Genomic DNA, 16,684 nt, shown 5'->3' with positions numbered 1-16,684 from the left:
AACGGTTTGCAGTTTCCCCCCCCGTGCCCCCCCGGCCCCCCCCCCCCCCCCCCCCCCCCCCACCCCCACTTAAGGAACATTCTAAGAATTTCTGCACAACACTGAACTTATGGTCCCAAGGCCAAGCTTAGCCAGGGGACCAGGAAATTTCATGTTTTGGCTCAAAGAATTGCCTTTTTAATGAAAGATGAGTTTATACCAAAGAATGGAAGAACAGGCCAGGGAACACGACCCAGAAGTACGGAAGACAGTAGCTTTCTCTGTGGGGAACGCCTTGACTAAGAGGGAGACAGAAGAGAGCTGGGCCCTCCTCCTTCCAGGTCCCTCACCTGGGGTGTGGGTGGCTCTCAGTCCTGAAAGGGGCGGGGCATCCCTGCACACACGGGGCTTTGATGGAGTGCGAGGGTCGAGAAGGAAGGGGTGGAGGGAATCTGGGAGGTTTGTGGGCTCTGTGCCCCAGGCACCTGGTTCGCTCACTCTACCAGTTCTCAGTATGAGTATCCCTTGCTTGGAGAAGCTGTCCCTGACCCCTGGATCGAAACACCAAGCCTCCTTTCCCTCTGCCCCACTTTTACTCACCTTGGGCTATTTTTTCCTTCACGCACATCTCACTGCCTGTAGGTTTACTCATTATTGTCTCTCTCCCCCAGCTAATGAGTAAGCTGTATTGGAGGCAGGCTTCCTGCAGCATTTCGTGCCCGGCAGGTGGTAGGTGCTCCTGCACGTTGAATGAATGGCCTGATGCGTGACTATCGGCCCCGGGAGACGGAACTAGCATGGGCTCTGGTGCCTTCTCCCTGCTCTGACACACCCTCCTCCATGCATCTCAGTTCTCTGGCTTCATTAATTGTCATTCAACAGAGGGTTGTTGGGAACTTACTCTGTGCTAGGGGCTGTTCTGGGCACCAGGAATCCAGCAGGAAGCAAAGGAGATGAAAATTCCTACCCTCAATAGAGTTTGTCTTCTAATGGGGGAGAGAGACAGATAAATATGTCAGCTGATAACCTGTGGTATGGAGAAAACCAAAGCGAGAAGGGGGCTAAGTTCCGGCAGTGGAGTATTGTCATTTTATATGGAGTGGCCAAAGGAAGGCTTTACTTGGAAGTGGTAAGAGTGGGCTAACTGCCTAAAGGAGCCGGGGGGCCAGCCACGTGTACATCTAGCATAAAAATGTTCTAGGCAGACGGAACAGTAAGTGCAAAGGCCCTGAGGCAGGAGCATGCCTTGTGTGTCTGAGGAACAGCAAGAGGGCCAGCGTGGCTAGTGGAGAAGGTGGGAGATGGGTGGGGTGCCAGGGTTAGGGAGGATCAGTTAGGGCCTTTGGTTTGCATTCTGAAGGCGACGGGAAGCTATTGGAGAGTTTGAGGCAGAGAAGGGGCATGATGTAACTTTTTCTTTTTAAGTTTATTTATTTATTTTGAGAGAGAGAACGAGAGAGAGAGCAAGTGAGCTGGAGAAGGGCAGAGAGAGAGGGAGACAGATCCAAGCAGGCTCCAGGCTGCCAGCACAGAGCCCAAAGTGGGGCTTGAACTCACAAGCTGTGAGATCATGACCTGAGCCAAAGCCAAGATACAGATGCTTAACCGACTGAGCCACCCAGACACCTCTTAACTTTTTTTTTTTAAAAGGATTCCTCCTGGGGCGCCTGGGTGGCTCAGTCAGTCGAGCATCCGACTTCAGCTCAGCTCATGATCTCATGGTTCGTGGGTTCGAGCCCCGCGTCGGGCTCCATGCTGACAGCTCAGAGCCTGCTTCGGATCCTCTGTCCCCATCTCTCTCTGCCCCTCCCCACTGTGTATTGCGGATGGGCCGTGGAGGGTGTGAGTATAAGCAGGGAGACCGGTGAGGAGGCAACTGCCTTGTGAAGGTCAGTTCTACGCGTCAGCTTGGCCGGGCCAAGGGATGCCACGTAGCTGGCGAAACACTACCTCTGAGTGTGTCTCTGGAAGAGATCGGTCTTTGCACTGGTGAAGAAGACTGAATGAGAAAGAAACCTGCCCTCACCACTGCGGGCGGAGAGCATCTATCCAGGGGGCATCTGAAAAGGCAGAGGAAGAGCGAATCTGCTCTTACTCGAGCTGGCACATCCACCTTCTGCCTTGGCCCTTTGGACTTGGACAGGGTCCGAGAGCAAGTCCAGGAGCGTCCCAGTTCTTGGGCCTCCGGGTCTGGATCAGAACTACAGCACCGGCTGCTCTGGCCTGCAGCTTGAAAACGGCAGGTCTCAGCCTCCATAACAGTGTGGACCACTCCCTCGTGTCCCTTTCCGTATGCATCCTCTTGGTCCTGTTCTTCTGGAGAACCCTGCCTAGCGTGTGCCCCTTCCCGCGAGAGGTGACCGTGGCTTGGACCAGGCTAGAGGCCGAGGGGGGGCGGTGAGAAGCTGCGGGCTGTCTTGACAGGCCAGACTTTTCGCTTCTCACCCTGAAGGCTTGCCACGGATGCCCTCCCCCTGGTGACCAAGCTTCCACAGGAGAGGCTCCATTCTGTCGGAGGTCTGGCTATGTTAATCCCACTTGCGGACAAAGTTCAACCCCAAGTCCTCAGCAGGTGCAGATGGGGGGGTTTCAGTCGCAGGGCCCAAGATGAAACTAGCCTACAGACAAGGCATCAAAAATATTTGCATTTCTTTTACAGCAGCGTGCTGCCATTGACTTTTGCCACAGACCCCACTGCTCTCTACTGCCTTTCACACACTGCCGGTTCCACCCCTTTACGTTATCTGGTTTCTGAAGGAGACACACGAGGCTAGTGTGAAATGGGGTTGCTAACTCTACTTTGTGCTAGCTGGGACCCATATTATACCGATCTTGTTAGCCCCATTTTATAGATGGGAACAAATAGGCCCGCTCAGAGCGATGAAGTGACTCACCCAAGGCTCTATGGTTTGAGCTGGTGATTATGACTCTCTGGCTTTTGTGACTCTCTCTCTCTCCAATCTACTGGCTTTTGCAGTTAGTGAGACTTGAGAGAGAATTCTCTCTCCATCAGACAGATATCCTACCCTACTTGTCCGTAGATGATTCCAGAAACAGGGTAATAGAGAAGGGACCGTGTTTGTATTTCCTCCCCACTCTCCAGTAAAGAAAGGAAAACTTTCCCTGGTGTGTTGGCCACTGATATCACAAGGCCTGAGCGGCTTGCTGCATGGGCTTACTGTGTATAACAAAGCTCGCATGAAACTGTGCACTTATATTTCCCCAAATGAAGGGTTTCTTTCCAAAAGACAATATCTGCAGCATTTGTGTGGCCAACAGCACTTATTACTATGCTTTTGCATCCATAGTTCTGTACCTTCTTCTTTTGTACCCCTGGTCTTCGAAAATGATCTCTAGAGGGTGGTTCTTAGTAAAACTTGCCATATTCTAAGTTAAATTTCAACCACTTGATAAAACCCTTGCCAGGGAATAAGAAGGCAACAGAAGTAGAATTATACTCCCAAGTGTTCCCAGAGCCTGTTCCAAGGACCAAGGTATTCAGAAGTAAAAAGGCATTTGCCCTCTGTGGGTTTCCAGGAAAAAAAAAAAGACATCGAACAGTCATTTACCCTTTTTCTACATTTTTCCAATTTCTCAACTGTTCCTATAGCAACCTTAATAGAGATTGGGTTGCTAGAAAAGCATTCGTTTCTATAGAAACAATTCGTTCTATAAGAGAAAAAGTTTACTTGGTAGCACATGAAATCTAATATTAGGATGTTGGTTTCGTTGGTGGATTTTTTTTTTTTTTTTTTTTTTTTTGTCAGCCAGAAGAATATTTCCCAGGCCACCTACAGACGTATGGTGCATCTTCAGGCTCTAATAGTATGTTGTCATATGGGTTCTGGATAGAGGGTGCAGAGTCTGAGTCCCTTGGGATCTTTGCTGAGACTCTATAGTTTACAACATTTTAGTCCTCTCGTATGCTCAGACACAAGGGGCTGGACCAGATGATCTCTTGAGATTTTTGGGTCAGGAATTCATGGTTTCTCTTGACTTTCCTGTGAAAACCATGAGGGGGTTTTACTAGAAGCAGATAGATGATTAGGGTGGCAAGTGACAGGAATCAAACTCAAAACTGGTTGAGAAGGAAAAAAAAAAAAGAGGAGGGGTGGGATATATTAGTTCTCCTATTTTAGAATCTGGAGGTTTCAGGTACGGCTGGATCCAGGGCTCATTGACGTCCCGCCTTCCACTGTGTGGATCCAGGGCTCACTGACGTCCCGCCTTCCACTGTGTTCTTCTTCATTCTCAGTATTGGCTCTTCTGGCGAAGTGGTCTCCAGCCTTATTCTCTGCCACATCCTCTGCATCCCAGCTAAGCATCTTCACTGGAAAGAAAGTACCTTTTTTTCCCTACTAGTTCCCAGAGACTTCCTGGGGATGCCGCTACTGGGACTGGCTTAGGTCACATGCCACACCCCTGAACCAATCCTTAGGAACCTCAGAATGAAATGAGTGGATGGGCCAGGGCTGGATCAGAGGCTTACCTTCGGGGTCAGAGGTGAGGTCAGCAGTCCCCAGCCTCCACAGACTGAGAGAAAAGGAGCAAAGTTTCCATAGGGGGAAAATCAGGAGGCAGAATTAGAAAAAAGGGGGGTGGTTGTGATCCCGGCACCAGCCGGTCACGCCAGCGACCCAGCTGACCACATTCTAGAATTAAAGGCTTGGCCCTTAAAAGCTGCTTCCTCCCAGCTTGGGCAGAAAGAGACGGTTCAGTTTTCCAATTTTCCACCTCGAGACCATCTTTCAAGCAAGATTTTTTTTTTCTTCTAAAAGGAGTTGGGAAAAAAAAAATCAGAATACATTTGCATGTTACCTAAAACATTTTAAACTCGTGTCTTATCTTTGTGACTGCACAGTCTTGTCTTTTCAGTGCTGGTAGCTATATAATTACAGTCACCTTCAGCCTCACTGATTCCTTCTTGAAAAGGTTATTGTGAACAGGGGACAAAAAGTCATTTGGAAACACCACCGAGGTCTGTTTTCCAATTGTCTTTTCATCCCAAAGTTCAGAGATTTCTAGAAAATCATATGTCAGCAGAAGCAGCATATAAACAACCTCATATACGTTTTTTGGGTTTTTTGGGGGAGGGGGGAAATACATTCCCTGAGACGATTGAAGGTGTGAATTATTTCAGGGAGCGTGTTGGTGTGTGGCCAGTAATTTAAATTAACTGGATTTCCAGGGCTTATTAAGAGCTTAAAATCGGATTGTTAAAATTCAGAGAGCGTTGTAGTTCAAATTTCATGTCTGCTATAGGGGCTTGTTCGCTTTAAAAATGCTTTGTTTTCCTTCTTATTCGCTTGCAACGTTATTTAAAAGTTTAAAATGTCCTTAGGAGTATTTTTTTTTCCTTGCTAATAAACTGGGTTACTGATTTCCATGGAGATTACTCCCAGCAAAGCTCTTATGTTTAGGCAAGGAGCTATCATGTCGGGATCAAAAGGGAATCCCTTGAAACCTTTAATCCTGTGGCAAGACTAAGCGTTACTCGTGAATGAATCCTGGGGTCTCCGTGGGGTGTCGAGAAGCCCTTCAAGATACCCAGCCTGTCCTTGAGAAGAGAAAACCCTTGCAAGTCGGGGTCGTACATGAGGGACTTCAAGCCTGGTGGTAGGAAGTGTGCTTCTGTGCCCTGTGTTGGAGGGATTTGGGCTCTGTTGCTGGGTGAAGGTGTCCTTGATGCGGCAAGAGTGAGGGTTGATGTCCAGTTTTAAAACCCCCCTGTGCAGCCACCCCAGAGGCCTTGACATCAGGACAAATTCAGGTGCAGATGGAGAATCGGGGACCAGTGTCGTAGAGCAGTGCCCCCCCAAACCCGAGCGTGCCACGTCCCCTGGGCATCTTGTTCAAATGCACGTTCCGATGCCGTAGCTCAGGGGTGGGGCCCAGAATTCCGCACTGAGAGCAAAAAGTCTGACAGGGCCCCCGTGCTGCTGGTCTGTGGGCCATCCTTGGAGCAGGGAGATCGGAGACCGCTTCTTTCTTTCGCCTCGACTGGGAAAGAGCCTGAAAATCAGATTTTGGATGTTGCCGGTCTTTGGCAGTGCTAGCTCTGGCATATCTTGGGACTTTACGTCATATCTGGAAAAGAAATCCCATTCGAAGGGTAAGGCTAAATCAGAGGCGCTAGATGATGTCTTAATTCTGGCAGAGTATCAGGCTGCAAGCAGAGAGAGAGAGGAGAGAGAGGACAGATCAGCAACGATTCAGGCAAAACTCACCTTTCAAAGCAGGAATGGAAAAGAAGCCTGTTGTTCCTTCAGAATTTCTTTAAGAATCTTAACTGTGGGGACTGTACTCCCCAAGGGAGTGGTGGTGTTCAAGAATATCTTTGTTCATTCAGCTGAAGGCAGCTTTGTCTGTTCGCCTCACTGGGGGCTGATCTTGTACCTGACTAGTTAGGTAAGAAGCAGCCATGCTGAAGCGTTTCATCAGAATCCTCGACGTGGCTGATTCGGAAGAGAGAAAGGAGCAGGTGCCTCTGAGCTTTTGGGAGAGTCGCCAAGCAGGCAGGCTGCATCGGGTAGCGACCGCTGAGTAACAAACCACCCCAGAACTTTGTGGCTTTAAACAGCAACCTCTTATTATTTCTCATGTGTTTAAGGGTGAGCTGGGCGGGTGCCCCGACCTCAGCTGGTCCCACTCACGTGTCTGTGGTCAGCAGGTGGGTCGGCTGGGTGGTGTAGCATGGCCTTGGCTGGGATGGCTCAGCTTTCCTCCATGTGTTTCCATGTTCTTCACAGTTCAGGCGTGTTCTCATGGTGGTGGCAGTGGTCCAAGAGAGAGCTAGTCATTCAAGGGGACAAGCAGGAACACCCACCCGCTTCTCGAGCTGTGCTTGTATCACATTTGCTAATGTATCCCACGGGCCAAAGCAAGTCATATGCCGGGCCCAGCAGAGGGAGGGACGGCAAAGTGGGGACAAAGAGTATGGAGGCAGGGAGGCCTGTAATTGGGGCCACTGGTAAAATCAGACGAGTGCACAGCTCTGACTTAAAGCCTGAGGTTGAGTCTGTAAAACTCCGAGCATAGGTGGGATTATTCCATTCATTCACTCACTCACTCATTCATTCATGAAACATTTATTGTCTTTCTCTTATGCAAAGCACCAGGCTCTGTCAGACTTTACTTGGACGTTTTAGTTGCTTCAAGATTCACACCCACTTAAATTCCACCTCCAGACCGTCTCCTTGTGGAAACTGTGAAAAGCTTTTGCTCACTCTTCTGGAGGAGCTATAGGGCCTGTGGAGTGGGGAAGAGGGTCCACGTCCCAAAGCCCATGGGGCCCCTACTGCCTGTCACCGTGGAGACGCTGGGTAGCTTTAAGGAGACCCTACCGGCCACTTACTCTGGGGCCTCCGCCTTTCGAGACCGAAGGGCCTGGCTAGAGCTCAGAAGGTCTGTGGTGCACTCAGCTCCTGGGGTTTCTTTCCCTCTGGAGCCTACTTTCATCATCATCGATGTAAATAATTTTTATTTCACGGTTTTGTTCGATTTTGATGGATTTAAAAGCATAGTGTGAACCCCAAAGTGACATGAAAATGTGAGGGTTTTTTTTAAACTTTTTTTTATGTTTTATTTTTGAGAGCAAGAGAGACAGAGCATGAACGGGGCTGAGGCAGAGAGAGAGGGAGACACAGAATCCGAAGCAGGCTCCAGGCTCTGAGCTGTCAGCACAGAGCCCGACATGGGGCTCAAAGTCACAGACTGGGAGATTGTGACTGGAGCCGAAGTCAGACGTTTAACCCACCGAGCCACTCAGGCGCCCCAAATGTGAGGGTTTCTTATCCCCACGTGTAGGAAGGAGGACCCAACGGAGCCTCCTAGTGTGGTGGTTAATGATGCGCTCACAAATTGGCTGTGGGTGGGGGTGCGGTGAGGGATGAAGGGAGAAAGAACCCAGATTTGTAACAGCTGCAGATTTCCTGGGTGTAAATCTTCACATCACGGCTGATTTCTACCATGGTTGCCACCAATGATTTAATAACCTACTTGCAGGGGCGCCTGAGTGGCTCAGTTGGTTAAGTGTCTGACTCTTGGTTTCTGCTCAGGTCATGATCTCACGGTTCATAGGTTCGAGCCCTGGGTTGGGCTCTGTGCTGACCCTGCGGAGCCTGCTTGGGATTCTTTCTCTCTCTCCCTGTCTCTCTGCCTCTCCCTGGTGCCTTCTCTCTCTCCCTCTCTCTCCAAATAAATAAATAAACTTAAAAAAAAATTCTAAAAAAAAGAAAAAAATAACCTGCTTGTAAAATTCTTGCCTAGCTAATACCGGAATTCCTGGGTATTGAACCACTGGCTTTCTCAAGCTCACCCAGGCCCACCCTGGGTCTCAGATTGCCTGGATTGAAACAAAGTTTAAATGAGATCGTGCATGTGAGGTGTTTCCCACGGAGTAAGTGCTCAGTAAAGGCCAGTCTGTGTTACTCGTGCTGCCTTGCTTGGTCAGCTGCTGGTGCAAGGGTCTGGGTAGACACACTCACACCACAGGGTCAGGCAGGCCCATCCTGAAAGTGGTTGACATACCCCATTTCCTGCCCAGGCCCCTCCTGAGCCACCAGCCTCTTACAGATCATTTATTCATGCAGAGCTCAAGGCACTTGCCTGGGGTCAGGCTCCTCACAAACAACACCCCACTTAGTCCCCACAGCAGTCCTGTGAAGGAAGTACACTTGTAACATACCCATTTTATGGATGGGACAATTGAGGCCCAGGGAGACTGAGTAAGTCTCACAGCTACAAGGAAGGAGAGGCAGGATTTGAATCTAGAGTGCTTGGATCTAAACCTCCCCCTCCTACTTTTTTAAAGGGGGAAAAAAAAACACATTTATTTACAGTAATTTCCTGGTTTTCTTTATTCTTTTTTACAGCAGCTTTATTGAAATTTAATTTGCATACATAAAATTCCTTTTAAAGTGTGCAGCTGAATTTTTAATATAATCACAGAGCTGTGCAAACATCACCATTTTCTAATTTTAGAATCTTTCCACCACTCTAAAAAGAAAACCCCCGGGGTGCCTGGGTAGCTTAGTCGATTAAGCGTCCAACTCGATCTCAGCTCAGGTCTTGATCTCAGGGTTGTGAGTTCAAACCCCGTGTTGGGCTCCGCGCTGGGTGTGAAGTCTACTTAAAAAAAAGAGAGAGACAGAGAGAGAACCCAGATGCTCCCTCTTCTTCCCAAAGAAACTCAGAGACACTGGACGTATCTCTCGGCTTCCCCAGAAACCAGCCTCAGCTCAGCCAGCTGGCCCCACCGGGACGTGGGGAGACTCAAGCAGGAGAGTTTTGCCCACATTCACTGAACACCTTGTCCAGTCCCAGAAAGCGTCACCTGATTATATTGAGCTATTTATTCTGTCCCCTGCCCCGATGTGAAGGGGGAAAATGTAATTATTTCCGGGGCCACAGGCTGTTCCCGTTTTATTGCCTGGTTCCCTCTCCCACACATCTTTCTTGGTTTTAGGAGAAAGAAGGCAAGTGGGGAGCCCTGGTACCCTCTTTGCCTCTGATGAGAAGCCCCTCTTGCTGAAGCTTTTGCTCTCCTGTCCCCCCGCCTCCTTTCAGCCCCCCTTCCCGCAGTCAAATAACATCTGATTTTAGGTGCTGGGTGAAGGAGGCATGATTGGGACCCCCCGGCGTGCCAATCAAATACAGAAATCAAAGAGTGGTTTCTCCAGACCAACCTGGAGGCTGCTAGGTGGTACTTAAAAATCAGGCTGTGTTTAATCACTGGGGGGAAAATATGTATCCACTGCAGTCTGATCATGGTATTGTCTAAACAGCCCTTGAAATTTGTAAATGACATGTGGCAGCGGTATTTTTAGCTCCTGTGTTTCAGAAGGTGAGCCGTCCCTCCTCCACCCCCACCCCCACTCACGTGATAACCTCTGGTTATGTTCTTTCACCTTCCACGGGGCTGTTGAATATGCAAATCGCGTTGGGCTCCCTCACCTTCCAGACTTTTCCTGTGTTTCCTGGTGGTGGGTGTGATGGAAGAAAGGTGGTTGAGCAAAATAATTTATCTTTGGTTGTTTTCGAGGCTGAGAGTCTTCGATTTGTAAGCAGTGCCTTGTGGGTGCAATCGCGTTTCCTGGAGGCTTTTTATTTTTTGTTTTTTTGTTTTTTTGTTTTTTTGGTTTTTTTGCAGTGAATCCTGTTGGCATTTGGAATGAAAGAATTTCAGCAATATTCCCATGGATCCCGCGGTTAGACAAAGACCCTGTGGCAGGACCATCTCAAGACCCGTGAAAGGTTTTCCGGGACCCTCATCCCCCAGTGCCCTTGGGGATGATTTCCTGGATTTACGTTTAGGCTGAAAGCCCAGGGCTTGACCCTGTCCTCAGGACAGGACATTTCTCTTGTCTGTGGGCCACAGCCCCTTTCCCGTGGAGGGAAGTCAGTGAATACTTGATTACATGAGTGAACTTAAGGACTGAAGCGTGAGGGCGCTCCCGGCGTTTTTTCCTCTTGTTGTAAATAACCCGGACCCCACAGGTGCAATAGTGTGTGAGCAACATCATGAACAAAAGTAGTCATAGCTGGTTCCAAGTCTTTATACGAACAGACTTTTTATCTTCCTAGGGTGACAGGGTGTCTCAGATTTGGCACTGTTGAGATTTGGGGCAGACAGCTCTTTGTTGCTCGGGACCGTCCCGTGTGCTGTAAGATGTGGGCAGTATCTCCAGCCCTACTGTGCCCGCCAGCACCCCCTCCCCCCAGTACAACCACCACAGAGGTCTGCAGCCATCACCAAATGTCCCCTGGGGGTGGGAGCGTTTGAGGAAGCAAAAAAGAAGGAGAAGAAAACCCGCAGGGAGAGGTGAAATAGGAAAACAGGAGAGAAATCCGCACACTGGAAAGGCGAGGTGTGAGAACAGAGGGAGAATGTTCGGGGCGGAGTCGGGCTCAGAAGACCTGGCCCTGGGGCTCCACCCCACGAATGAATTGGCTGCGGGCGCCCTGGGTAGGTCTTCACCATCCTTGTGGCTTGGTTTTCGCATCTGTAAAACGGGCATGTGGCACACAAGATTTGTGGCAGAGAGCACATGAAAAAATTGCCTGTCGGGAAAGCGCAGCGGAGATCCATGTAATTCTTATTGTTGCCTGCGTGCTGGCGACATATGCGTGCAGTCAGATGGGTTATGTTTGTCTGAGTCAGTTGGGCTGGAAAAGAGGCTACTCCTGAATTTGCTGTCCACCCTGCGAGAATCAATAGGACACCACGGCAGTCTCATTTACGATCAGGAAGTAATTGGATGGAAAGCACTGTTGGAGAAGGAACAATGCAAAAAAGCACGGATGGGCCAGCCAGAGGTGAAAGAGTTTTGTGCAAGGGAAACCAGGTTTGGGATTTCCAGGTGTAGATGCTTCTGGACCCCCCCCCCCCCCGTCCCTTCTCTGCAAAATTCAGCCCAGGAACTTCTCAAGTAGTCTGGAAAATGCAGCTCTGAAAATTATACTTGGCAACAATGGCTCTCTGTCCAGGCCCTTTGGAGGACAAGACATGGAACATTATTTTTGTAAATCTACTTCAGGCCCACCTCCTCGGGACTCCCTGCACCACCATCGCCCCACGGTGAAGAAAGGTTGGGGGACATAGCCCTGAAGCCCTGGCCCGGCCCCTGTAGTTATCTGTCCACAGTGCTCACTCTGGAGACACATGTTTACCCAGACGTGCCCATGTCTGCTGCTTCTTTCCTGGCCACTCTTTGTCACGCTGGGACCCTGTGACCATTCCATTCCAGGGGCACAACACTCTTCCACACACCTGCAGCACGGCCAAGGACCAGGGTCCCGGACCTCTGCTCAAAGGCCCATGGTCTCACGGAATCTCTTCGTGCCATGGGCTCCTCCCTCCCTCTCCCCTTTCCCGTTCCTTAGGGGCACTGATGTCCTCTCCTGGTTTTCCAGGAGACATGGCTGAATCCCATCCAAGAGCCATTTGTCCTCGCCAACAAAGCTGGTGGTGAGATTGTCTTCTAGACCATTCCAGCTTCTGTCCTACAACCCCCTTGCCTCTCCCCTTCTCTCTGAAGCCGAGACAAGCAAGCATAGAACTGACCCTTTGCTAGAATGGGAGACAGGAAAGGGAATACATAGGGAGAAACCCAGATGTTCAAATTAGAAAAAAATGGTCCTACATTCTATGTGTCACTTCCAGAATTCTTGGCCCACATGGCCAAGGTTGCCAAGCATGGAGATCCATGCAAGACCAGAGCCAGGAGACATGGGCAGTGCTGGCACGTAGTACGTGCTCAACAAACATCTGATGGGTGAGAGAGTGAATGGAGCTTCTTTTGCGAAGTCAGACTCCATGCCCTGAAAAGGAAACTCACCCAGTGCGTGAGCAATGAAAGGGAGATTGGGTTCTGCCATGTCCCCCGGTCGCCTTCTTCGTGTCACAAAGAGTCATTTTTGTTCAATGTGCTGCGGCTTGGTACAAGTTGAAGATCTGCTCAGTCATGCCAAAGGGGCTTTTTTCTCCTTTAACGTAGGTTTGTGGCTCTGACATTTCCCCAACTCTCTGTCCCCCTCCATCTTCCTGGTTGTCAAGGAAACAGTTTCCTGGACAACCTGTTGACTTATTTGGCTGCCTGGTTTGTATTATCCAGTGTGGGGAGCTGTTGTGGAGGCTTTTTTTTTTTTTTTTTTAATGTCACCAAGGTAACCGCCAGCAGCCGCTTAATTATAGTTTTAGGTAAAGATGAATTCTCTTTTGCAAATGTTAGTATATTTTGGGGCTGGGTGGGGAGTGGAGAACTGCCCAGAGATTAACGTTCTCTAATTATATGCTTCGGTTTTGGACAATTCAGTTTTATTTGCAACTAAACTTGGTTTCATTCAGGATTGGGTTTTTTTTTTTTGGTCTAAAAAAAAACAAGGAAAACAAATAATGAAAACAGAGAGGAAGAGGGGATCGGTGTGGTAGGAGGAGGCTTTGAGTGCGGTGGGCATGGCGGGGGTGCAGGATTGCTACGTGATGTCTCTGGCGGCTGTTTCCTGAAACACGCATTTGTCTGTGGTTCCGAGAAGTAGTCTGTATACTGGTTACCGGATCCCATCTCCGCAGCCTGCTGGCTGTTTGAACTCGGGCAGGTGACTTCGCCTGTCTGTGCTTTAGTTCCCAAAGCTGAAACGTGGGGACATGGGAAGGAGTTCAGCTTCACTATAGGTGTATTGTGAGGGTTCTCTGTGAGGGATCTATTTATTAGGCCCCCAGGAGAATACCCAGCACGACACAGGCGCTCCAGCATATCAGCCACCATTTAAAGCCACGGCCCCCTACGAAACCATACTTTTCGGATGCCTGCCTACGGGTGAACCATTTCAGCCGTCAGTCACTGCATCTGCTAATCTTAAGGGTGCCTTTGTTAGAGGGTAATAGAGTGACTATAATCGTATCTGGCATTTCTTGGAGAGTTACACTGTTGTGAGCATCTCACAAGTCTTTACTTCATTTCTCGTTCCCAAGGGCCCTGTGAGGTACGTATTGCCATGATCTGCTTTTGGTCGGTGAGAAAACCGAGAGGGAAAAAGTGAGTTGTTGTTGTTGTTTTTAACTTTTTGAATGTTTATTTATTTTGAGAGAGAGAGAGAGAGCACGAGCGGGTAAGGGGCAGAGAGAGAGAGGGAGACGTAGAATCCAAAGTTGGCTCCGGGCTCTGAGCTGTCAGCACAGAGGCTTGAACTCATGAACCATGAGATCATGACCTGATCTCAGGTCATGTCAGACGCTTAACCAGCTGAGTCACCCGGGTGCCCCAAGCGTTTTTTTGTTTTTGTTTTTTAATTAAAAGATCAAACTTTCAAGGAATTCTTTGAGCTGTGAGTCACTTTGTTTTATGTTTCCTCCTTGGTGATGCGGTACTGCTCAACCCAAGTGGAGCCTTTGGAGTTGACCCACGCGCCAGGATTTGGTCCGGGAGGTTCTTAGGGAGATGCCAGATATTTGCAGATTCCTTAGGCCCTAAGCGGTTGCTGTGCAGCTCAAGAAGTCCTGGGTCCCCCTCAGCTTCCTGCACCCCAGCACCCTTTCCAGGTGTGGGGATAGTCAGACTGCAGAACCGCTGAGGAGGGGGTTGCACTGAGGTCGGGGATCCCCCCCTCCAGCTGAATGGTGATGGGGCCCGTTCGGCCCCAGCGGGACCTGCCAAGTGTAGTTGTCTGAGCCGCCACAGGAGTTTCCCTTTTGCTCCTACAGGTCTGTACTTGGGAAACCAAGGAGTTTAAACAGACCATCTCCAGCATTGACCAAGGTTTTATTTATTTATTTAAATGTTTCTTTATTTGTGTGAGAGAGAGAGAGAGCATGAGCAATGGAGGGGCAGAGAGAGAGAGAGAGAGGGAGACACAGAATCCAAAGCAGGCTCCAGGCTCTGAGCTGTCAGCACAGAGCCTGACGTTGGGCTTGAACCCACAAACCACGAGACCGTGACCTGAGCCGCAGTCGGAGCCTTAAGCGGCTGAGCCCCCCAGGCGCTCCCATCCAGGTTTTAAATACTGCGGTGCCATGGCAGAATTGAGGGTTGCAGACCCAGCACGCACACCCAGGCCCGTCTGCCTCCAGAGCCGTACTTTCAGCCACTGCCCTAACTCCTGCTGTTCTGATCATTATGGACCGTGTGGCCTCCGAAGTCAGTGTCCTTGGGTTAGAACCCGCCATTTTCCAGCGGAGTGACCTGGGCAAGTAATGCACCTGTCTGCGCCTCCGTTTCCTCCTTGGCCAGATGGGGACAATGACAGTACCTACCCCTGAGGGTTGTTGGAACAGGGAATGAAGTCAAGACTCCTGAAGTGCTCGTAGCACCGTAACCCTCCACTAAATGTTAGGTGTGGGTAGAATCACTCCCGAGCGCTGCAACACAATTACCATCGGTGCTAGCTGGCTGGGGGCCTAATGGTGGCTGAAACAGTTAACAGGCACCCAGGTGCCCACCATCATTCGTATGTTGCTTGTAGTATAGTTCCCACATAGATTTCTGTATCATTAATCTCGTTATTTTGTAACCTACATTATGTAGGCAGGCGTCTCTCTCTTCTTTATAAATCTCCCACTGGGGCCCTCTTTTTTAAAAAAAGAAAAAAAAAAAAAACAGCTAAAAACCTTCTTTAATTGAGATTCAGCTCCACAGGCCAGCCCCCATCAGATATGCCATACTAAGCCCACCGGGGAATATTTGTTTCGTGTGTTTTTCCCCTCTTCCCGTGGATTATGTATACTTCCATCATTTTAGAACGAGGGCCGGAGTAGCAACAAACATGTTGGTCCAGAACAGCAGGAGCAGTTGGGTTTTGGCGTCAGATGCCCTGTCCCCACGGAGATGGATTAATTGAGGTCCCCGAGGCCGCTTCTCAGGCCAGTGGCTTCAGAGAGTGTGATGAGCAAGGAGCCATACGGCCCCGGTCTGTCTACTCCCGACCCCACCCCCTGCCTCATATCTTTTATTCATGACAGTCTTTCGCAAGGAACAGAAAAATCAACAGCACAAGCGTGACCTCCTTTTCTTCTCACTCTCCCTCCAGGGACCGCAGAAGGTTCTTTCTGGACACTGAAAACATGTCTCACCCGTTCCCCACCCCATTTCTCAAAAAGCCTCAGCGCTGGATTGAAAAGCACATTGCAACAGGATGATTGAGGGAAGGTAATTATGTATTATTAAATGCAAAACAAAAAAAGAGAGAGAGAGAGAGAGAGAGAGAGGAAAATTGTTCTTTGCAACACCCCTATGGCTTGGCAGAAATGAAAATAGCAAAATGCTAAAATGGTTTTCCTGCCAGTGGGATGAATGGATGCCTGCCCCCTTGATTTGGGGTCATTGGCTGCAGGGACTGCGCTCAGCACCAGTGGAGACCCTGAGGAGTGGGGACGGATGGCTCCAGCGTGGGGGTCTTTGTGGGGACGTGGGCCGCAGAAAGGGAGGGGTATAGAAGCCCGGAGGAGATGTTTTCTTGTTCCCTTGGCTCGGAAGGTGGGTGGTCTCTGTGTCTTTGGTTAAGACCTTTCTGGGTAAGATGAGGGTGATGATACCCAAACGTCAAAATCATACCCCACGTGGCCCAGCACTTTAAAGTTTACAAAGTGCAGGGGCACCTGGGTGGCTCCGTCGGTTGAGCGGCCGACTTCAGCTCAGGTCATGATCTCACGGTCCGTAAGTTCGAGCCCCATGTCGGGCTCTGTGCTGACAGCTCAGAGCCTGGAACCTGCTTCCGATCCTGTGTCTCCCTCTCTCTCTGCCCCTCCCCCACTCACACTCTGTCTCTTTCTGTCTCAGAAATAAATAAAATCATTAAAAAAATTAAAATAAATAAAATAAAACATTAAAGCTTCTGCGCTGACAGCTCAGAGCCTGGAGCCTGCTTCGGATTCTGTGTCTCCCTCTTTGTCTGCCCCTCCCCACTCACGGTCTGTCTGTCTGTCTGTCTGTCTCTCTCTCTCTAAAATAAATAAACATTAAAAAATGTAAAAAAATAAATAAAGATTCCAAAGTGCAGTGGTGTGCAGTGGGAATAAGCTTGGGCTGAAGGGCCCAAGTGCTTGGGTTGGAATCAGCTCTTTGCTTATCAGCTGTGTGACTTTGGGCAAGTTGCTTCAGCTCTCTGAGCCCCCATTTCCCCATCTGAAAACCGAGGGCGAAAATGGTACCTACTCGCCTCCCAGCTGTTGCAAAATGGGCTAATACACGTACAACAATCGGAACAGTGC

General features: G+C 49.5%; 1 long non-coding RNA gene across 1 annotated transcript in view; it reads left to right on the top strand.

Annotated features, from left to right (window-relative positions):
- LOC125936063 (uncharacterized) overlaps positions 1 to 16,237 on the top strand; it is a 40,408-nt gene extending 24,171 nt beyond the window's left edge. Inside the window, exon 5 of the long non-coding RNA XR_007461916.1 lies at positions 15,505 to 16,237. This is a non-coding gene — a long non-coding RNA (uncharacterized LOC125936063). The remainder of the gene's footprint in view (positions 1 to 15,504) is intronic.
- Positions 16,238 to 16,684: the final 447 nt, after the last annotated feature.

This window comes from Panthera uncia (genome assembly GCF_023721935.1).
Source record: "Panthera uncia isolate 11264 chromosome A3 unlocalized genomic scaffold, Puncia_PCG_1.0 HiC_scaffold_11, whole genome shotgun sequence".
NCBI lineage: Eukaryota > Metazoa > Chordata > Mammalia > Carnivora > Felidae > Panthera > Panthera uncia.
This window is presented reverse-complemented; position numbering and strand designations above follow the sequence as displayed.